Genomic DNA, 23571 nt, shown 5'->3' with positions numbered 1-23571 from the left:
GATGGACATCCAGGTTGATTCTATTTCCTTGCTATTATAAATGGAGTAAACAGTAAACACGGGCATGTAAGTGTCTATGCGATAGGAGAGATGCTATAGCTGGACCATACAGTAGTTCTATTTCTAGTTTTGTGAGAAAGCTTCCACCGATTTCATAGTTTACCCTTTTGCCAGTGTTGGCCAAAGGTTCCTCTTTTCTCTTCAAATTTTTTTTCTCCAATATATTATGGTTACAATTTCCCATCCAGATCTACATCCTTTATGTCTCTTATTAGAAAACAAACAGGAATCTAAGGAATAATAATAAAATAAAAATAAGATAAAACAAAAATGAACAAGTCAGAATAGAACAAACAAACAAACAAAAAACAGAAGAAAAGAGCCAAAGAAAAAACATAAGAAACACAGATGATACATTCACATATCTACACTCAGGAGACACAAGTTCACACAGAGAGGAAACACACATGTTCATACACAGGAAACCCAGAAAAACATAAAACCAGGAGCAATGAGATGCATGCAAAGGGCTTAAGGTTAGAAGAATGTCCTGTCACAGTGTTATGAGACAAAGGACCTCCAAAGATGCCACTGAGTTTGTTTCGTGTTGGCCATCTACCACTGGGCATGGGGTCTACCCTTAAGGCTGCTTTGTTTCCCCGGTGTGACGGCTTGTAGAAACTATTTTCCATTTGTAAGCAGTTGTCAAGGGAAGTGAGTCTGAATTTGTTCTCATCTACTGCAGGAGGATGATGCTGCTGAACACTGATCTATGAGCACAGAACATCCTTAGGAGTCATTTTACTGCTGTGTTCCTTTAGCAAGGCAGTGGGATTTGGTTTTCCCTGAGGAACCTGGCCTTTCTGGTCTCAGGTTCTTGGTCACCTAAAGTATCAGTTGTGGGTTCCATCTCGTGGAGTGGGTCGTCAAACAAATCAGATCTTGGCTGATTACTCTCAACCTTTTACCACCACTGTATCTTGCAGGCAGGTGACAGTTGTGGGTAGAAGGGTTCGTAGCTGGGTTTGATGTCTGCCTTTCATTCTGGGTAGAAGACAGTACCACAGATGTTAGACAGTAGGGGCGAAGGCTCTAGTTAGGCACCAGCTCAACTTCTCTGTGTTCAGTGTTGTCTTCAGCAATATGGCTTCACCATTAATTTGTGGAGAACAGCCAATAGCCTCGGCAGTAGCCTGGGTAGTTTGGGGCTTTCTACGTGACCCCTTTGGCTAACAACTTGATTAGATGTAATCTGTTACCAATATTAGAAACTTCACTTGGTGATGAGAGATATCCAGTAGGGGTCTGTCTCCTATATTATTTAACAATCTCATTTAGATCGAGTTTGTATATGAATTATTTTAAGAAACTTGTGTGAATTAACTTTTCATACAACCTCTCAATCAAATGGCCCTTATTTTTAGCTCTCTTCTCCTCCTTCTCCTCTTCTTCTTCCTCCTCCTCCTCTTCCTCTTCTTCTTCTTCTTCTTACCCTCCCTCCCTCCCTCCTTCCCTCCCTCCCTCCCTCCCTCCCTCCCTCTCTCTCTCTCTCTCTCTCTCTCTCTCTCTCTCTCTCCTCCTGCCTCTGCCTCCCAAGTGCTGGGATGGAAGGTGAGTGCCAGCTGTCCTTTGTGTTCTTCCTCCCTTGCCTGTTCTTCCCTCCTCCTCCTCCCCATTTGATCCTGCCATTCCAGTCCCTCCCCCCCATTTATCCATAACTGTTCTATTTCACCTTCCTAGCACGATCCATTCCACCTCCCCATGCCCAATCCCTTACTCTATATAACCTTTGTTGGTATATGGACTGTAGCTTGCTTATCAATGACTTAACAGCTAACATCCACATGTAAGCCAGTACAGGCTGTATTTGTCTTTCTGGATCTGGGTTACCTTACTCAGGATGACTTTTTTCCAGTTCCATCAATTTAAGCACAAATTTCATTTTTAATGACTGAGTAATATTCCATTGTGTAAATGTACCATGTTTTCTTTAGCTAGTGATCCACTAATGGCAATCTAGGCTGTTTTCAATTCCTGGCTACTATGAATACTGCAGCTATGAGCATGTTTGAAGGAGTGTCTTTGTAGTAAGATGAAGTGTCCTTTGAGCATATGCCCAAGAGCGGTACAGCAGGGTCTTGAAGCACATCTACTCTCAGCTTCCTGGGGGAAATGCTGCACTGACTTCCATAGCGACTGTTCAAGTTTGCACTCCCACCAACAATGGAGGCACGCTCCCCTTATTCCGTACACTCTCTAGCGTGAGTGGCCACTTGTTTTATTGCTCTTTGCTATTCTGACTGATGTAAGATGAAACCTCAAAGTAGTTTTGATTTGCATTTCCCTGATGGCTAAGGATAGTGAACATTTCTCTAAATGCATATTGGGTATTTGAGTTTTCTCTTTTGAGAATTCTGTTTAGATCTGTACCCGATTTTTAACTGGGTTATTTATTTTCTTGATGTCCAGCTTTTTGAGTTCTTTATTTTAGATGTTAGCCCTATATTAGATATGTAATTGGTAAAAAATCTTTTCCCATTTTGTAGGCTGAAGCTTTATCTAAACGACAGTGTGCCTCACCATACAGATGTTTTTCAGTTTCACAAGGTACCGTTTATTACGCTTTGTTCTTAGTGCCTGTGCTAACAGTGTTATGTTCAGAAAGTCTTTCCCCATGCCAACACATTCAAGGCTATTCCCCTTTCTCTTCTCTTAGGTTGAGTGTATCTGGTTTTATGTTGAGGTTTTTTTTTTTTTTTTTTCGTTTCATAAAAGTCTTTTACTTTCATGGTTAGAATTACCCCATGATATTTTACATTTTCTGAGGCTATTGTGAAAAGTGTTGTTTCCTTGATTTTTTTCTGTCTGTCATTTCTGTATAGATAGCATACTGAATTTTTCTTTTTGCTTTTCTTTTCTTAAAGTTAATTTTGTATCCTGAAAGTATTTATCAGCTGTGGGAGTCTCCTGATGGAATTTTTAGAGTCACTTACATATACCATCACATCATCTGCTAATAAGGATACTTTCATTTCTTTTCTAGTTTGTATCCCCTTGATCTTCTTCAGTTATCTTATTGCTGTAAGACTTCAAGTACCATATTGAAAAGGTATGAAGAGAGTGAACAATGTTGTTTTGGTCCTGATTGTAGTAGAATTGCTTTAAGTGTCTCTTCGTTTAAGTTGATGTTGGCCACAGGTTTACTGTAAATTGCTTTTATTATTTTTAGATATGCCCCTTCTATCCTTAATCTCTCCAGGACTTTTGTCATAAAGAAGTGTTGGATTTTGTCAGAGGCTTTTTCTTTGGCATCTAATGACATGATAATGTGTTTGTTGTCTTCGTTTTTTTTTATATGGTGGACTATGTTTATTGATTTACATATGTTGAACCATCTCTGCATCTCTGGGATTAAGCCAACTTGATTATAGTAAATACTATTTTTTGATGTGTTTTTGGATTCAGTTTACAAGTATTTTGTTGAGAATTTTTGCATATATGTTTATAAGGGGGAAATTGTTCTGTAATTCTCTTTTTTGGTGCATCTTTACATGGTTTAGGTATCATGGTAACTGGCTTCATACAAAGAATTTGGTAATGTTCTTTATATTTCTATTTTGTAGAGAAACTTGAGGAATGTTGGTATTAACTCTTCTTTGAAAATTTGGTGGGATCTTGTGCTAAAACCATCTGGCCCTGGCCTTTTATTGTTGGGAGATTTTAATGACTACTTCTATTCCACTAAGGGCAATAGACTTGTTTATCTGATCTCAGTTTAACTTTAGTAGCTTGTATATATCAATAAAATTGTCTATTTATTTTAGAGCCTTCAATTTGATGTAATACAGGTTATTTAACTATCGTCCATATGAGTCTCTGGATTTCCATGGTGCCTGTTGTTATGTTCTCCTTTTCATCTCTTATATTGTTAATTTGGATCTTTTCTACCTATCTTTTAGTTAATTTGACTAAGGGTTTGTCAGTCTTATTAATTTTCTAAAAGAACCAATTCTTCATTTTATTAATTCGTTGCTAGTGGTATGAGGTAACTCCATTTTTTTAAATATAGGAATTTGGTGTGATGAAATTGCTGCCACAACACCATTTCATTATGCCCCATAAGCTGGGCATGTGCGTTTTCATTTTTATTCACATCTAAACACTTTATTTGCTTTTTAAATTTTTATCCTGACACATTTTCATTCAGTGGTGAGTTGTTTGTAAGCTTTCTGTTGTTGATATCCAGATTTTACCCGTGGTGGTCTGATAGGATACAGGGTGTTATTTCAATTTTCTCATATATTTTGAGACTTGCTTTGAGTTAAACTTTCTCAGTTTTGGAGACAGTTCCATGAACTGCTAGGAAGAAAGTATATTCTTTTGTGTTTGAGTAAAATGTCCTATAAATATCTGTCAGGTTGATGTGATTTATGACACCAGTCAATGCCATTGTTCCTCTGTGAGTTTTTGTCCAGATGACTCGCCTATTGGCAAGAGTTGGGTACTGAAGTCTTCCACCGTCGCGTTGTGAGGGTCAGTCTGTGGGTTAAGCTGTATAGCGTTTCTTTTATGAACTTGGATGCCGTTGTGTTTGGTGCATAGATGTTAAGAATTGCAGTGTCCTCTTGGTGGATTTTTCCTTTGATAAGTGACTATTTCTTCTGATTAGTTTTGCTTTGAAGTCTAGTTTGTCAAATATTAAAATGGCTACACCAGCTCCCTTTTCGGGTCCTTTTACCCTGAGGTGATTTCTATCCTTGAAATGAAAATGTTTCTTGACTGCTGCTGAGGTGTAGATTGTGCTTTCCCACTCACTCCATCTGCATCTTTTTATTCAGGAATGGAGATCATTGATGTTGAGAGTTATCACGAGCAGTACTTGTAGATTCTGCTATTTTGCACTTGTGGTGTCCCCTCCCTTTTTAATTTGCTTGCCTGATATTATTTATTTCTTTTGTTTTCTTGGGTGGGGTTTACCTCTTCAGGTTGAGGTTTTCTTTCTAATGCCTTCTATAGGGCTGGATTTGTAAATAGATACAGTTTGGATTTAACTTTGTCAAGGAATGTCTTTCTTTCTCTATCCATTCTAATTGAAAGTTTTGCTGGATATAGTAGTCTGGGCTGACATTGGTGGTCTCTAGAGTTCATAGAACATTTGTCCAGGCTCTTCTGGCTTTTAGAGTCTCCACCGAAAAGCTAGGTGTTATTTTTGTATTTTTGATTGTGAGTCTAGCCTTTAATAACTGAGCCAGTTGTTATTCTAAGAGGTCTTCATTTATATACTACCTTGTGTTTTTTCCCTTGCAGCTTTTATTCTTTCTTTGTTCTGTACATTTAGTGTTTTGACTGTTATGTCCCAAGGGGACTTTGTTTTCTGATTTGGTGTTCTGTATGTTTATTATACCTTTATAGGTATCTCATTCTTTATGTTAGAAATTTTTTTTCTGTGATTTTGTTGAAAATATTTTCTGTACCTTTGAGTTGGGATTCTTATTCTTTTATTCCCATTATTTTTAGATTTGGTCTTCCCATAGTGTCCCAGATTTTATGGATGTTTTGTTCCTGGATTTTTTTCTTTCTTTCTTTTTTTTTTTTTGATTTAATGTTTTCTTTGACTGAAGTATCCATTTCTTCTATCTTGTCTTCAATGCCTGAGATTCTCTCTTACATGCCTTCTGTCTTGTGTATATTCTGTTGGTGAGGTTTTTCTCGGCAACTTTTGTTCAGGTTCCTAAATTTTCATTTCCGGTTTTCCCTCAATTTGGGTTTTCTTTTTTTTTCTCACTTTCCTTTTTTTTTGGGGGGGGGGTTCTTCATTGATTCTATTTCCACTTTCACATTTTGAATGTTTTCCTCATTTTATTCCGCTGTGTCTGTTTTTCATAGATCTCATTAAAAGATTTATTTATTTCATCTTTAAGGACCTCTAACCTGTTCACAAATGCTATTTTGAAATCTTGTCTTATGCTTCAGCTACGTTGGAATACTCAGGGCCTGCTGTAGTAGGGATTGTGGGCAATAGGAGAAACTATTGTCCCGGGTCATCTTGATTGTGTCTTATACTGGCATGCAGGCATTTGGGTTTGGGATGATTGTGATTCTGGGTGATGAAGTCTGGTCTTGTCTTTGTTGGGTGAGTGTTTCACTCCCTGGCTTTTGTTGCCCCGTCTGGTTCTTAGGAGAATGTGTTGGCTGTGGGCTGTCTGGTAGGAAATACAACTGCATTTCTGCCAGGTATTTCGGGCAGAATGTGTTACCAGGTATTGGGTGCTGTCACTTACAGGAATGGAAATGGGCTAGAATAGGGGTAGGATGAGGGGGTCCACATGAGGAGGGGGAGCAGGGTGTGCCTACAGGGTCTGGAAAGTTCTCTGGGAATGAGGCCAGAGAAGAAGGGGAAGCTGAAGCAGGTGGCCTGCGGTAGAGCTGAGGATGAGGCTGGGGGTTGGATTTGGAGGAGGCACTGCAGAGTGGAGATTGCCTTCCTGCTTCCCTGACTAGTGATGTCATTTGTTTTCTTGATATACCCATTGTGGCTGAGGTGTCAAAGTGGTTTTAATTATTGGCATTTGCCTGTTGACTAAGGGCACTGAGCACTTTAAAAAAATAGTTTTCCATCTGCTTTTCTTCTTTTAAGAATTGTCTGTTCCAGCCGGGCGGTGGTGGCGCACGCCTTTAATCTCAGCACTCGGGAGGCAGAGGCAGGCGGATCTCTGTGAGTTCGAGTCCAGCCTGGTCTACAAGAGCTAGTTCCAGGACAGGCTCCAAAACCACAGAGAAACCCTGTCTCGAAAAACCAAAAAAAAAAAAAAAAAAAAAAAGAATTGTCTGTTCCATAGGCTTATTGTCCTTTGTTTATGGCTGGAGTCACTAATGAGTGAGTACATACCATATTCATCTTTTTGGGTCTGGGTTATCTCACTCAGGATAGTGTTTTGTACTTCCATCCATTTGCATGCAAAATTCAATATGTCATTATTTTTTACCACTAAGTAGTACTCTAATCTGTATATATTTCACACTTTCTTTATCCATTCTTCCATTCAGGGGCATCTACATTGTTTCCAGGTTCTGGCTATTACAAATAATGCTGCTATGAACATAGTTGAACAAATGCTTTTGTAGTATGATTGGGCATCTCTTTATTGGCCCACGGTTTGCTTTACTGGATATTCCACTCTTGTCTTAAACGTGGAGGTCCACCTTTTTAGTTGGCTTATAGATTACTTCCAGTTCCCCAGGAAAGGTGCAGTTCAAGACAGAAAGCTGTATCCTGCTTTTACCCTCTCTAAGTCCCAGTCTCCCGGCCCTTCTCTCTGGGGAACCCATTCTGAATGAGCCCCCCTCACACTAGTCTTGCAGTAGCCTCGAATTCCCTCCACCTTGTCTCATTTCTCCTTCTTTTGTTTTGCTGTCTACTGTTCCTTAGCTGTGTGCTTTGTAACCATCCTGGGAGCTGAAAATTTGTCTTTTTCATTTTGTCTGAATCCCAAAACAGCTACTACTCTGATGGGCGGAAATTGATTTCCTGTGTGGGAATGAAAGGGTAGGGCAAGTGGAGGAAACGGTGGCTAGGGCAAACCTAGCCTGTCTTGACAGCCCCCCTCCCCTGTAAGTCCTCTCTCACTTCCAGAGCTCATGCTCAGGAAGTGGTCCCTGGTTGGCGCTTTTGCAGGCTGCTTGATTTGCCAAGTGCAGGCGTGTTTGAACACGGTGTTGTGAAGAGAAACCTTTAAAAGTGAGTCAGACCTCCACAGGAAGCTAGCTGTGTGGCATCAGCACATTATCCAACTTTACTGAGTTTCATCTTTTAATTTTTTACGTACAAAACATGACTAGTCAAAAGTAATGGATGGGGTGTGTATTGAACGGTACAATAGTTAAGAATGTGGATTCTAGACCAAGATCTAGTTGAGATCAGTTCTCAGCCACAGTCTGGGCTGTCACAGAGCAGTGAGAAACGCTTCTGTGCCTTAGTGTTGTCAGTCTAATGAAAGATGTAAATGTGCCCAAAGATGACCTTGGTCCACCTCTTTCTACTTCCTATGTGCTGGGATCGCGGGCGTGTGCTATCACTTATGACTTAGGTGGTGGTGGGGTCAAACTCAGGTTTTGGTGACTGCTACTCAGCATTAACTACATCCAAATCACAGGTGGATAGTTTTCCTGTTAACTGACTATATTATAATTATATGCAATTGACACATACATGTATATGAGTATATATAGTGTGTGCATATGTGTGTGTGCATGTTGTACCCATGCACATGGAGGCTAGAGGTCAGGCTTTGGAGCCATCTGTCACGCTTCTGAGGCAGTGTCTCACTGGCACCCGGGCCACACTAATAGGCTAGGCTGGCTAGCTGAGAGCAGGTCCCAAGGACCTGCCTCTGCTTCCCTCATGCTGTGATTACAGGCATGGCTACTCTGCTTTTGGGTATTGGACACAGATCCTCACGGATGTAAGGAAAGTGCTTCACCAACTGAGCTATCACCTAAGTTTTAATTAGACGCATTTATGGAATGTAATATATATGATAAGGGATATTAGGAATCAAACTAAGACTACCAACTGATACATATCTCTAACCTCAGGGAAAAATTACTCTAGTTGACAAGCAATAGTTATATATGTAACTGATTACTGCTAAAGTGTATGGTTGTGAGTAAGTGGAGTGTGCAAGGGAATGCACATGCGTGTGGACATCAGATGTCATTCCTCTGGAGTCAGAGTGAGACAGAGTCTTCCAGTATATATGTATCCAGGTCGGATCTGTCAATCAGGCTAGTTAACATTTACTTACATCATATCACACAGTTATGGTGAACACATTTTAAAGACAGTTGGAATATTCAGTATATTATTAACAACTATTGTCAATACACTGGACTACAGCTCTTTAACATACAGTTCTCCTAACTAGTTGACATGCTAAACACATACAAGAGAAGAATAGTAATTATCAGAGATTGGGAGGCTAGGCTTGGGATATGAGGAATGTGTGATTTGCTTTACGCTATCACGGATTGGGGATAGCTGATAGTAGGAACAGATGATTGACCCATCATCTGTGTTCCTTTCCGCTCATCTGTCACCCTAGTACTCACCATATGAGGTCTTGGTGAGAGTTGGTTTGCTATGTGTGTACACCTAGTACTGTTCAGAACATGTGCTCCACGAAAACTGCTACTGTCATGTGAAATCACATATGGTGCAGGATACATAGCAGTCACCCAAGGGGCAGTGTGTCCCCCTTAGAGTGTGCTCACTGAAGAACTGAGCACAAGTTCGTGTTCAACTTCTGCCTGAGTCTTTAGACATCTTTTGGGCTACTAAAGATCACCACAGGGTTTCCATTGATGCATAATCATGCTTGATCTAAAAATGTCCCTTCTCTACCCAAGACCCTTGAACCAAGCTGAGGAGGGGCCCCAGTGTGATAAACACACACTCAGCTATTTCTTCCACCCTCAGTGGCTTCTGAGTGATCTGTGCATAGTCACCTTGAGCATCTAGGCCACGAGGCTCGAGACAAGCAGAGGGCAGAAGCCAGTCTCCTGACAAGAGCTGATTTGTGTTGGGAGAGCATTCACCATGAACAAGAAGGACTCTTCTGGTGTGTGTGTGTATGTGTGTGTGTGTGTTGTGTATGTGTGTGTGTGTTGTGTATGTGTGTGTGTGTTTGTGTGTGTGTGTGTAGACCACAGGTCGACGTTCTGGCATCTTCCTCAATCACGCTCCACCTTCTTTATTGAGACAAGGCCTCTCTGAACCTGGCTGGTCAGCAAGCTCCAGGGATCCACCTAGCCCTGTCATTCACTCCACCCCCTCCCCAGTGCTGGGATTGTAGATGTATGCTGTGCACTGACCTTTTTATATGGCTAGTGGAGGTCCTAATCCAGTTATCCACGCTTCTTCAGCAAACATTTTACCCACTAAGCCATTTCTCTAGCCCTACAGAGTCTTTTGAAACAGAAGGCAAGTCAAGATGCCTACCTTAAATTCAAAGAAAGTTGACAAGTCGGAAGCACAGTTTTGTCTGGACAGGGCTGGCTTAGGCAGAGGGAGCAATGGCCAATGAAGTAGCTTAGCGGGTGCAAAACAACTCACTTCTCTGCTGGCGCGTGAGGAAAGATTTATAACGCCTTCTGTTTATTTGGTGGTTGTAAAAGCTCTCTGTTTCTGTGATTTAGAGGCATAGTTTTCAATTTGCCAAGAGTTTCTTTCCCCTAGTGAGATGTGATGATGTCTCCCCTGCCCTCCCCCAAATACACACTGCCCACAAAGGGCAGCCTGAAGAAGGGTCACAGGGCCTTATCTTGCTGCATGAAACATGCTCTCTCATCAAACTCAGCCAGAAACCGGATTCAAAAACCCCGGAGGTTAACAGGATCATCGTAGAAGTTGGCTGCTGTGCCCTCACTCTCTTGATGACCTTGGGCCAATTATTTAATAACTCTAATCCTTAATATCTATCTTCATATCTTTAGAGAATGGGGAAGGCGGTAGTTCTAACCAATTAGGATGCTGTGGAGTCAGTGTAATAATAATTGAAGAATGTCTCGCATAGCTCTTGGCAAACAATTAGTGCTCAATAAATGACATCTAATGCTCTGCTATTACATTAAGCAATTGCTGCGTCTCTTGGTACTCAAACTGTTCATGAGTGTTAGAAAAGGAGTAAACCGCTATGGAGATGGCTCAACTGATAATGTCCCTGTTTCATAAATACCAAGTTCTGAGTTTGGATACACTGTAGACACAGAGACATCGGTTTGGTGGTTGGTGTCTCTAACTCCAGCACGGGGGCAGATGGAGACAGGTGGACTCCTGAAGGACATTAGCCAGAAGCAATAAACTCCAGGTTCAGTAAGAGACCCTGTCTCAAAAATAATGTGGAGAGCTATGAAGAAAGAAGCCCATCGGTGAGCTCCGACCTCCAGGTGCAGGCATATACACTTACATATGCACATGCACGCATATGGGAAATCAAAAGCACAATTGCTTTAGGTTTCTTTTTTTTCATGGACCCAAAGGTCTCCATGGAAATTATTCACCTCTGCTACTGCCGGGAGAAAGGCAGTCAGGGGTGACCAACAAACGTCCAAGTAAACTGATATTTGCAAAAGCTGTCTGTTTGCTAGATTTATTCTGTGAGTGGACATTTGTTATCCGTGTCCTAGAGACCTTTGCTGTTAGGAATGTATTTGACTATACTTGATGGGAAATACTATGATACAGAGTCTCAGAGAAGTGGGTGCTTGCATTGGTTTTGTGGTTCAAAGATTGGGTCAGTGTTTCTGTGGTTCTTCGCATGTTTTCTTCACATTGTAGGCACAGTGCACATAATAAAGAGATGTGAGACCCAGCCAATGAGAATAAGGCTTTTCCAAAGTATTTCAGACTTCAGTAGCTAGATTGTGCCATGTGGCCATTCCTGGTTGAAGTGGAAATTAGGTGATAATGATTGTTATCTACACCATCTATAGATGGCCAAAGTAGTGGTCCTGATAAAGTGGAAGTCCCAGGCATGTCTGGGAAAGATGTTTCCCCTTGGTATTTTGTTGTCCCTTTCTGCCTGGACTCCAGGATGTAAAACATACTTGTCAATCTGAATCAAACCTACATGAGCAGCCAGGCAAAGATAGACTCAGGCTTGAAGCAGAGAAGCTCAGCTGAGCTTGTCAAATGCCCTCTTAGTCTACAGGTCCTGAGTGAGGACAAAAGCTTGTTACATTTGAATGAATGAATTCTGGCATGACTGTTACATTGTAATAGCTAACCAACAGAACTCCATCTTATGTAGGGGCAAGAATGCCAAACTCACAAATCAGAATCACTTTCTACATAGGTTGGTTGATTTTTTTTTTTTTTGTTAAACTTTGACTGGAGACCTAATATTCAAGATCTGTTGCCAAATTCCAGGGATATTAAATCTCGTGAGTTGTGCAGTGTGGTGTTTGAAAGGGGAAACAAAGTATAGAATCAAGAATGAAAAGAAGACCATCAACTGTGGGGAGAGGAAGGAAATCAAAGCAGAGGGGATTATGGATCAAATTGCCATGTTAAGTAGGGGATCGTAGAGCAGACATTATTGGGAAGAGCTTGGAGTATGGGACTTTCTGGGAGAGCGATCAATGCTACTCAGATTTTAGAAGCAAAAGGGGCTTGCTCATGGAGAACCAGCAAGTGAAGATCTGTAGAAGGTCAGTGGTAAGGAACAAGGTGTGTCTGATGTCCCTTTTTTTTTTTTTTTGATTTTCGAGACAGGGTTTCTCTGTAGCTTTTTTGGTTCCTGTCCTGAAACTAGCTCTTCTATACCAGGCTGGCCTCGAACTCACAGAGATCCACCTGCCTCTGCCTCCCGAGTGCTGGGATTAAAGGCGTGCGCCACCACCGCCTGGCTTAGAGATGGTTTTCTATGCAAGGAGAAGGAAACTGTTTTGGCCATAACCACAAGGGCAGTGGAAGCAGCGGGGAGCACTGCCGTCTGCTGATTCATCTGAGTGCACGGTGATTTGAACTGTAGCAGGCACCGCTTCTCAGGCACTTGTGTGGTGCTGTGTTGAGTTCTCTCCCAGACACTATTAGAGTTAAGTATTACTATTCTCCCTTCACAGGCGAGGACACAGACTCAGAGGGGTAACGGCTTGTCACAGTCATGGAATCATTGCTAGAGTGGGTGTCCACTCATGATGCTTAATTCTAGATTCTTGCTCCGTAACCACTGCAAGTTCCAGCATCTTTACCCAGCAGACCGGGGAAGGGGCCCATCTCCCCATATGTAGTCTCTGAGCTCACAAGAGCCCTTGAGCTCATCAGTGGGGAGTTGTGTGAATAGAATGTGACCATGTCCTCAGGAAACTTGATTGGCAGAGGAACAGTGATTAGCACCAATGACTTTTATTGGTCCAGTAAGACAGGTTCCTTCACGCAGTGACTTTTGAACATTCTGGGTTAAAGTACCAGAGAAGGGATTTTAAAAATAATAGATTTGTATGGTAAAGTGCTTGTCACATGAGGACACTAGTTTAATCCCTAGAACCTACATTTAGAAAAGGGGCGGGGTGAGGGGGCATCATGGTGCATCCTTGGAGCTCATTGACCAGTCAGTCTAGTGAACCAGGACCAGAAAAAAATGAATGACCATGACTCACTTCTCCCACAAACAAACAAATGGCAGAAAGTCAAGGTAGACGGCTCCTGCCCTCTGACCTGCCCTCTGACCTCTGACCTACACACAGGGACACTATGTGCATATGACCCTTGTCCTCATTTGATTTCTGTGTGCTGTGATAAAAATAATGACCAAAAGCAACTTGGGGGAGGAAGGTGTTTTTTTCATCTTATAGCCTACAGTTCATCATCAAAGGAAGCCAGGACAGGAACTCAAGGCAGGAACCTGGGGGCAGGAGCTGAGGTAGAGACCAAGACCCCTGCTTCCTGACTTGCTTTCATGCCCATCGTCAGCAGCCTTTCTAATACAACCCAAGAGCTCTTGCCCAGGGGTGACACAGCACACGATGGGCTGGGTCCTTCCCCATTGGCTTTTAGTCAAGGAACCCCCCCCCCCACACACACACACATAGACAGGCTCCCAGGCTGATCTGTTGGAGGCAATTCCTCAGTTGAAGTTTCCTCTTCCTGGTTGACTCTAGTTTGTGTCAAATTGACAAACAGAAACCATGACAGCCCTGCACACACAAATGTACTTGTGTATAATGCACACACACAGACATATAAACAATAAAAAGCACAGCTTCGGGGTGAACTGGAATAAAAGTGTCTGAGTGGGAGTCTTCTACACCTCCTTGCCTCCCCACCCCTTTCTCTTTACATTCCCCAGTGACTCTGCAGTCCCACGAAGGTGACATTGGCGATCTCTGTAGACACATCCGGCCTGGGACACTGCAGCTCAGCACACATGACCAGTCAGCTACTTCCTCGGGGTGAGCAATGCATGGAAGCTCATTTTAATTCCTCAGGCTCACTTCTGAACTGTAAGAGCTGTCAATCTCTGCCCTGGCCCCCGGACAAGTTCTTTAAAGATACCATTGCCTGAAGCTACTGTCAAACTAGCCGCGTAGCATCCAGTAGGATGTCCAGTCTTTCTGACCTCAGTGTGGCTCCTCCAGCCGTTTTGAGTAGAAGATATTCACCAGAAAAAGATACAGAGACTGCATCTGTAGCACAATGTTAAAATAGAGTGAGCTGTATTCCAACTGAGGATCTCCAGGCATGAGGGCAATAGACCCTTATTCAGTCATTTGGGTTGACTGTTCTAGAAGCAGCAAAAGCCCCCACTTCTGCATACTTTCTGTTCAGAACTCTAGAGGATGTGATGACATCTTCTCTTTCAACCCCAGAATATTTCAAGGAGAGACAGCTTTGAAACCAATCAACATCATCTAACGCCCCCCGTTGCAGTCTTTGATTTCAGAACCTGGATGTTTACCCCTTTCTCAGACAACCTGATGTGACCTCGGTGTTTGCATCTGCAGTCAGATTTGATTTCTGCTGATGTGAGGAAACAGCCCTGAAAAAACTTGCATCTGTAGCCGTGGGAGGATGGCAGGTCTGCATACAAGTGTGTGGCCTGCTGAAGTCCTTTCTCTTCCAGTCCCTGCTGGAGTTGACAGTGCAAACATGACACCATTTCTCATGTAAGGATCTCAGAGTCTGATGACAGGTATGGTAGTGCAGTAGGGGATATTTTCTGACACATGATTTGCATGCAATTCATCTTCTATTGTGTGTATGTACATGTTCACATGCCCCTGTTAATGGAGAGGTACACACACACCTTATATGTGCACTTTTAATGTCTAGCTCTGTGTGTGCTTGTGCTTTTGCCTACACGAGAGTGCCTTTGGGCATGCACAGTTTGCATGCATATTTTCCGATTTCTGTCACAGAGCATGTTTTCCAGTCTTTTCACCAAAGCTTTACAGTCTTTGCTGTCTTCATCATTGTGGGCATTGCCAAGGCTGGTCCTGATGAGAGCTTAGCATGGTAGTTGCTATATAGTCTCTCCTTAGCTAGTACTTCATCAGAATGCTGCACCAAGGATGTAAGATGGTCTAGTGTGTTGGCCGCCGGATAATCCAAGCCTCTTAGATAACCCCTTCCACCTCACTCTTAGATCCCTCTTCTCCTCCTGGTTTTCTCAAATGTTGTTGATCCTCCCATTTGCCCCGCTGTTGCAGAATATTTGTTTAACTACGTAAAGATGTGTTGCATTTGCTTAATTATGTAAAGATACGTTGCTGTCTTACTTTGCCTGCCTAATGCACCTTACTCATTGAATAAAAAGCTGAAGGGCTAATCTAATAATGAGGGAAGAAGTATAGATGAGACTTCCCAGCAGGAAGAGTAAGGAGGAGGAGGGTAGGCTGGGGGAAGGAAGAAAAAGAGATGCCAGGGAGATTCCAGGGTCAGCCAGCCTGATGCAGAGAAAGCAGGAAAGAAGGGCATACAGAATAAAAGAAGGTACAAACTCCCAAAGGCAATACGTAGATGAAGAAACAGGTTAAATTAAGTTAAAAGAGCTGGCAGGACAAGCGTCAGCTAAGGCCGAAATTCATAATTAATAATAAGTCTCCAAGTCTTTATTTGGGAACTGGTTGGTGGCCCAGCTATGCCCCACTGCCGTTGCTTGCCCAGATGCCTCACCCTTCTCATCTTGGATTCGATGCCCTTCCACTGAATCCAGGGCCATGTCTTTTGAGGAACCTGCCATGAGCTGTAAGCTTTATTGTTAGTTGAGAGTGAGGGCTGGGTTCGAAAGCTCCCAAAGGCATCCAAGGGCATTTAACTAAGACCTTCAAGGTCACTGTGGATGTGTTAGTCTTTTTGTTGCTGTGACATAATCCCTCACAGAAAGAGGTTAAGGGAAGGAGGATTTGTTTGGTTTATGCTTTCAATCCATGGCTGGCTGGCTCCCTGTTTCTGGACATACTATGAAGGAGGGAATGTGGCAGAGGAAGCTGTTCAGTCCATGGCAGTCAAGAAGCAGAAAGAGGGGAGAGAAGGGGAGGATGGGAAGGAGGGAGGGAGGGAGGGAGGGAGGGGGGAGGGAGGGAAGGAGAGGGAGGGAGGGAGGGGAAAGGAGAGAAAGAGAGGGGGAATATGGGTTTGTTGGCCTTCTCTTCCTTTCCCTATTCCACCTGATCCACCAGCCTATGGAATGGTGCTGCCCACATTCAGGTGGGCCTTCCCCTTTAGTTAATCCTCTCTGGAAACACACTCATAAGCACGCCTGAGATGGTTTTACTAATCTCCCAGGTACCTCACAGTTAATCAGCCTGACACTTGAGATCATCATCACAGCAGTGACACAGTTGGGGACAGAGAAAGCAATCAGTGTAACATCTCCTCACTGAGAAATACCTGCAGGAAGAAGCCTGTGTTTTTGGCTCAGCTCTGCCTGAGTTGTGGTCCAGCCTGGGGCTCACCACAGCCCTCTGCGTTTTAAAGTACTTGGGTCAGCCAATTAAACACCAACCACTTAACTGTACTGGCTAAAGGAGAGATGTTGCCTCTCCATTCAGGGGCAGCATCCCAAGGGCAGGGCGCCCAAATCCACATATTTAATATGCTTCCCAGGTGACCGTCTTCCTTCTCTGGATTTTGGAAACTGACAAGCGAGGCAGCCTATGTAGTTCTTTCTAGACACTGAGACTATTATTCTGGGAGTGAAAATATTGACAGAGAACAGATGGGATTTTCTCGGGGAAAAGAAATGAAAACCCTACATCTTGCAAGAAATAGAAAAAAAAGTAATAAACTGTTTGAAGAAGGGCATCAGGCTAGCTGGAGAGTGCCTGGGGCTGGGTACCTGACCCACTATGTGAAAACCAGCTGGCTGGGCTCCAGGATAAGGGACACTCTGCCAGCCTCTCCAAGCCTATTCATCTCCTCAGCCCCAAGATGAGGGAGCTGCTGACCCTCTGACGCTCACTCGGCGGCTGTGAATCAGAAGCGCTGGTTTATTAAGGATACTCCGGTCATCTTGCACTTCATACAAAGCTGTTGCTTTCCAGTCGTGCTTGCATACTGGTTCTCATGAGTGAGCTGGTCCCTCCCTGTTGTTAGTGGTGGTCAGAGGATGACAAGGTTTGCTGTGTGTTTGTCATAAGCAAGATGCTATGCTTTCTGCGGGGATTGTTCCACTTCCTTGCAACAATTCTTCCAGGTGGGTGCTCTCATCATCCTCATTTCAGAGATAAGAAAGCCTAGGCACGACAAGGTAAAGTAATTTCCCTAAGGTGCCACAGACTCTGCTTGCCTTTAAGAGCCTACAAACAAACCAGGGAAAGATGCTTCCCGTTTGAGCGCAAGCGTATGTGCTGATGCTCATGTGTGTGGAGGCCGGAAGTGGAGGCTGCGTATCTTCCGTCACCTTCACTGTTCTGTTGAAGACAAGGTCTCTTATTGATCCTGGGTTGCTGATTCAGGTAAACTGGCAAATCCCAAGGACCCTGCTGCCCTCACCTCTGCACTGCCCTCACCCCTGCAGTACTGGGATTACAGCCAGACTCAGACTCAATTTTTTTGTGGGTTTGGGGGTTGAGCTCTGATCCTCTTGCTTGCTTGGCAAGTACTTTATTGACTGAGCCATCTCCACAGTCCAGGATGCACCCCTGTTGAGTTAGAGCTAGACACCATTGGTGTGGATCCACATCTCCCAGCGTGTAGCTTGCAAGTAATTAGCATCTTTACATAATGATGTAGCTCCCTCTTCGAGATTGCCTGTCCCCCAAGTCAGCTTTTACAGCATGATAGGTAGAGGGCAATCTGGGTTTCAGCCCCTGCCCGCCTCATCTGAGTTCACGTACAGGGTACAGCACACGCAGCTACACCGTGTCAGCGGGTGCCTGTCTTCCTCTAAGTGATGAAACCGGGATTTGGTCCTAAGCTGCCTGACTACAAAGTAGGTATTTGCACCCACAGTAATTTCAATTCCTGTTAATATGTAAAGGTTATAGACAATTTCTTCTAAAGTGGAGATTTCCAAGCAGGCACAGAGAGCTCTCAGATGGAAGCATCTAGGGTCATTGATACAGCATGCTGGACAGTTTACAACTGGAGAGGCCACGGGGGAGTACAGTCTATTTTCTGAAGTATATTCTTTGAAAGGCATACTCACAAGGGAGTGTTGGGTTGGAATAGATATGGAAGGGATCCTGAAGCTGGGTGACAAGTCATGGAGAGACATGACGTTCTGGAAAGTGAGGCTCAGGGTGGTCTGAGTTTGTTCCTGTGAGCAGCCCCGTGTGCTCAAGGCTCTTGGTTAGTACCTCTGCTCTTCCAATATGGACATTAGAAGGGGTCAGGGAAGGTGGCACAGGTGTGTTGTCGTGAGGACCCGAGTTTGATCCCCAACACCCACGTAAAAATCTAGGTATGGTGTTGTATGCTTGTCATTTGCCCTGAATAGACAGAGGCAGAAAGATCCCTGGGGCTCACTGGCTAGCTAGTCTAGCTTAGTGGTGAGCTCCACGCCAGTGAGGGGCACTGTCTGAGAAAGTAAGGTAGGCCCTGGAGAGATGGTTCAATGGTTAAGATCCCATACTGCTCTTGCAGAGAAAATGACTGGTTTCCCAGAACCCGTATCTGGCAGTTTACCTTTGATTCCAAAATGGGGGGGGGGGTCCTGATTCCTTCAGCCTCTGTAGATACCTATACTCATGTGTATGTATGTATACATAATTGAAAATAAAATAAAAATAATCTTTTTTTCTAAGAAGAAAAAGCGAAAACAAGGTAGATGACTTCTGAGGAACAACGCCTGAGGTTATCTTCATGCCTCCATAGGAACATGCATTCTTGAACATTTGCACATGTGCTCACATGTGCATTCTCATTTGCACACACAAATGAAGAGCAGATTGGACATTCCCAGGTATTGTGGAGGCTTCGGCTCTAAAGGGCCAGCACTGACTGAGAAGCCTTGTTACTGTGAAATACTTTGACTGACTTGATAGGCACGATGAGTAGTTACACACATGGATAAGATCACATGGAAATGTACCCAGAGCCAAGTGCATGCAGAACTGATGTGGTCTGAATGAGATTCTTGGATCCTATAGTATAGGAGGACAGAGTTAGGATCATGCAAATGATTCTAAGAGAGAGGAGGTGAACAGTGCTTTGGAAGTAGGGTGCTATTTCTTGTGAATTTTTCATTATTACAAGATAGAACACTTAAAAATTCTATGGGGAATGTTTCCATGTGATCAGGATATAGGAAATTTATACTGCAATGCATATTGTGCAAATAGTAAGTAATACGAGTAAGAAATGAAAACTAAACATTTAAATCACAGTTAAGGGCTGAGGAGATGGTTGTGTTGGCAGTGTTTGCTGCACAGGCCCAAGAGGCTGAGCTTGATCTCCACTGCCCATGTGAAAAGCTCTAAAAGTCTTAACCTGGTGGTGCGTGTTTGTGGGGAAGACAGGAATCCAGCCCAGAACCTACTGCGCCCCAGGTCAATGAAAGACTTCGTCCCTTTAAGTTGTCTCTTAGTTTAGATCACAGACCTGTGCATTGGAAACCCTCACACTGATGCACAGGGAGCAGGCATGACAATACTGGCAGGTGGAGGGGTGCAGCCCTGAGTCTGGGCGGAGAGGTGTAGCCCTGAGACTGGATGGAGGGGTGTAGCCCTGAGACTGGATGGAGGGGTGTAGCCCTGAGACTGGATGGAGAGGTGCAGCCCTGAGACTGGACGGAGAGCTGTAGCCCTGAGTCTGGGCGGAGAGGTGTAGCCCTGAGACTGGATGGAGGGGTGTAGCCCTGAGACTGGATGGAGGGGTGTAGCCCTGAGTCTGGGTGGAGAGCTGTAGCCCTGAGACTGGGCGGAGGGGTGTAGCCCTGAGTCTGGGCGGAGAGCTGTAGCCCTGAGACTGGATGGAGGGTGTAGCCCTGAGTCTGGGCGGAGAGGTGTAGCCCTGAGTCTGGGTGGAGGGGTGCAGCCCTGAGTCTGGGCGGAGAGGTGTAGCCCTGAGACTGGATGGAGGGGTATAGCCCTGAGACTGGATGGAGGGGTGTAGCCCTGAGACTGGATGGAGGGTGTAGCCCTGAGTCTGGGCGGAGAGCTGTAGCTCTGAGACTGGATGGAGGGGTGCCAGCCCTGAGTCTGGGTGGAGAGCTGTAGCCCTGAGTCTGGGTGGAGAGCTGTAGCCCTGAGACTGGATGGAGGGGTGTAGCCCTGAGTCTGGACAGAGAGGTGCAGCCCTGAGTCGGGACAGCCACCAACACTTCCCTTCACTTTTACTGATATCTCAGTGTGAGGAGATGGTCAGGATCCCCACAGATGAGAGAGAAGGTATTTTCTGAGCAAACAGGATAATTTGAAGAATAATCAAATATAAATAGAATATAGATATACATGTTTAAATATACCAACTTAAAATATATGTGTAATTGTGCTATGTGAACATGAGAAGGAAAATACCTGAGTGTGCATGTTTATGTAAATGCAGAGGAAGTGCCAGCCAAGTATGCGTCACTGCTCCACAAACAAGCTCCCTTAGCCGAACAGCAAGCTCCTGGAGTAAGAACTACAGCCCTAAAGTTCCATTTCCACACAGCACCGTCGAATTGGGAAGCCACTCACTAAAGGCCGTGCATTTAGAGCTGGGATTCCTCAGACCTCAAGTTTCTCTATCTCACTGACCTTGAACCCTCCACTTGGCCACTAAGGAAATTAGTGCTCTCCAGAAACTAGAGATAACACAGAAGTGGAGCTGGGCAGGGAAAGGAACAGCTTAATTACTGTTCTTTACTTAACAGCTAATATCCTCTTATGAGTGAGCACACACCATGTTTGTCTTTCTGGGTCTGGGTTACCTCACTCAGGTTGATCTTTTCTAATTTCATCCATTTGCCTGTAAATTTCATGATGTCATTGTTTTTAACAGCTGAGTAGCAATTGTGAAAATGTACCACATTCACTTTATTCATTTTTCCATTGAGAGACATTAGGTTGTTTACAGGTTCTGGCTATTATGAATAAAGCTTCAATGAACATGGCTGAGCAAGTGCCCTTGTGGTGTGAGTGAGCATCCTTTGTTTATATGCCCAAGAGCGGTATTGCTGGGTCTTGAGGTAGATCAATTTCCAATTTTCTGAGGAACTGTCATATGGATTTGTAAAGTGGCTGTACAAGTTTTCACTCTTACCAGCAATGGATGAGTGTTCCCCTTGCTCCATATCCTCTCCAGCATAAGCTATCATCAATGTTTTTGATCTTAGCCCTTCTGACAGGTGTAAGATGGAATCTCAGAGTCATTTTGCTTTTCCCTGCTGGCTAAGGAAGTTGAACATCTCCTTAAATGTTTCTCAGCCATTTGAGGTTTTGTTTTGTTTTTTTTTTTTCCTGTTGAGAATTCTTTGTTTAGATCTATCCCCTACTTTTTAATTGAATTATTTGGTTTGTTGATGTCTAGTTTCTTAATTTCTTTATATATTTTGGATATTAGCTCTCTATCAGATGTGGGGTTGGTGAAGATCTTTCCCCATTCTGTAGGCTGCTGTTTTGTTTTATTAACAGTGTCCATGGCCTTACAGAAGGTTTAAAGTTTTCTGAGGTCCCATTTATTGATTGTTGTTCTTAGTGCCTGTGCTATCCAGGTGTTCTTTCAGGAAGTTGTCTCCTGCGCCAATGAGTTCAAGACTATTTCCCACTTTCTCTTCTATCAGGTTTAGTGTATCTGGATTTATTTTGAGGTCTTTGCTCTACTCGGACTTGAGTTTTGTTCAGGGTAACAGATATGGATCTATTTGCATTCTTCTTATGCAAACAACCAGTTAGACCAGCACCATTTGTTGAAGATGATTTCATTTTCCCATTGTGTCTTTCTGACTTCTTTATCAAAAATCAGATTCCATAGCTATGTTGTTATTATTTTTTATGCGGGGAGAGATGTGACACGCGGGGTTGGGGAAGGAGAGACGAGACACGCGGGGTCCCACGTGGGCGAACTTTAATGGGGACAACAGGTAAGGGACGGGGGTGAAGAGACGAAAGGAGAGAGGGGGAAAACGGGGGCGGGTTAAGGTGTCCCTCCATTTTTAAGGGGGAGCTCAGGTGTGTCTGGGAGAAAATGTCCTGCGCATGCGTGGCTTTCCATTGTACCGCTGGGATTTGTAGTCCACTGAGGCTGTATTTTCTGCGCATGCGTGGCCTTGTCTCCAAAAGAACAGCATATGTGAATTTACATCTGTGTCTCCATCCAATTCCATTGAAAAACTTGCCTGTTTTTATGCCAATACCATGCTGTTTTTATTACTGTACCTCTGTAGTACAGCTTGAAATTATGGATGCTGATACCTCTAGATGTTCTTTTATTATACAGGATTGTTTTTAGCTATCTTGTTTTTTTTTTTTTTTTTTTGATGTTGTTGTTTTTCCCTGTGAAGTTGAGTATTGTCCTTTTAAGTTTTGTAAAGAATTGTGTTGGAATTTTGATGAGGATTGCATTGAATATGTAGGTTGCTTTTGGTAGGATGACCATTTTATTATGTTAATCCTATTGACCCATAAGCATGGGAGATACTGCCATTTTCTTCAAAGACTTGAAGTTTTATCATACAAGTCTTTTACTTGCTTGATTAGAGTCAGCCCAAGATATTTTATCTTATTTAGGGCTATTGTAAAGAGTGTTTTTTTTTTTTTTTTTTTGCCTGATTTCTTTCTCATTTGTTTGTCATTTGGGTATTGGAGGACTGCTTTTTGGGTTAATCTTGTATCCAGCCATGTCACTAAAGGTATTAATAAGCTGTAGGAGTTCCCTGGTACAATTCACAGACCCAGAGGAACTAATTCACAAGGAGAGCTCAAAGGAGGATACATGGATCTCCCTCAGAAGGGGAAATAGAACAGATTTTGCAAGTGGACTAAGGGTGGGTGGAGATGGGGACAGGAGGGATCAGGCAGGGGGTGGGAGAGATGATTGGAATTGGAGGGCAATATAGAAATGTAATGCAGTGGAAACTCCCTGGAGTCTATGAGAGTAACTCTGGAGACGTCTTCTAGTCATGAGGGATACAGAGTCTAAACTGCCCATCTTCTATCTTCTATAACCAGGCAAGGCTCCTAGCAGTGGAACTGGGACTTCACCCAGCCATAAAACCTTCAGCCTATATATAGTCTGTCCTGCCATCAAGAGATACTGTGGCAATGGTGGCACAGAGCTTTTGGGAGTGGCCAACCAAAACTGGTCCAACTTGTGGCCTACGCCACAAGTTGTGGCCTACACCAAGAGAGGGAGCCCACACCTGACATGCCTGGAGGGTCAGGAACCAGAGGCAGGACAGCAGAACCTTGGGATAGAATCAAGAAAAAAAAAAACAATGAAATAATTCCTAATGATATTCTGCTACATTCACACATTGGTGCCTAGTCCAATTGTCATCAGAGGGGCATCATTCAGCAACTGGTGGGAGCAGATGCAGAGACCCACAATCAAACACTAGATAGAACCAAGGGAACCCCCATACAAAAGCAGGAATAAGTATTGTAGGAGCCAGAGGGGAATAGGAACACAGGCAACAGAATCAGATA

Source organism: Chionomys nivalis, chromosome 7 (genome assembly GCF_950005125.1).
Source record: "Chionomys nivalis chromosome 7, mChiNiv1.1, whole genome shotgun sequence".
In the NCBI taxonomy this organism is placed as follows: Eukaryota; Metazoa; Chordata; class Mammalia; order Rodentia; family Cricetidae; genus Chionomys; species Chionomys nivalis.
Note: the sequence above shows the minus strand (reverse complement) of the source record.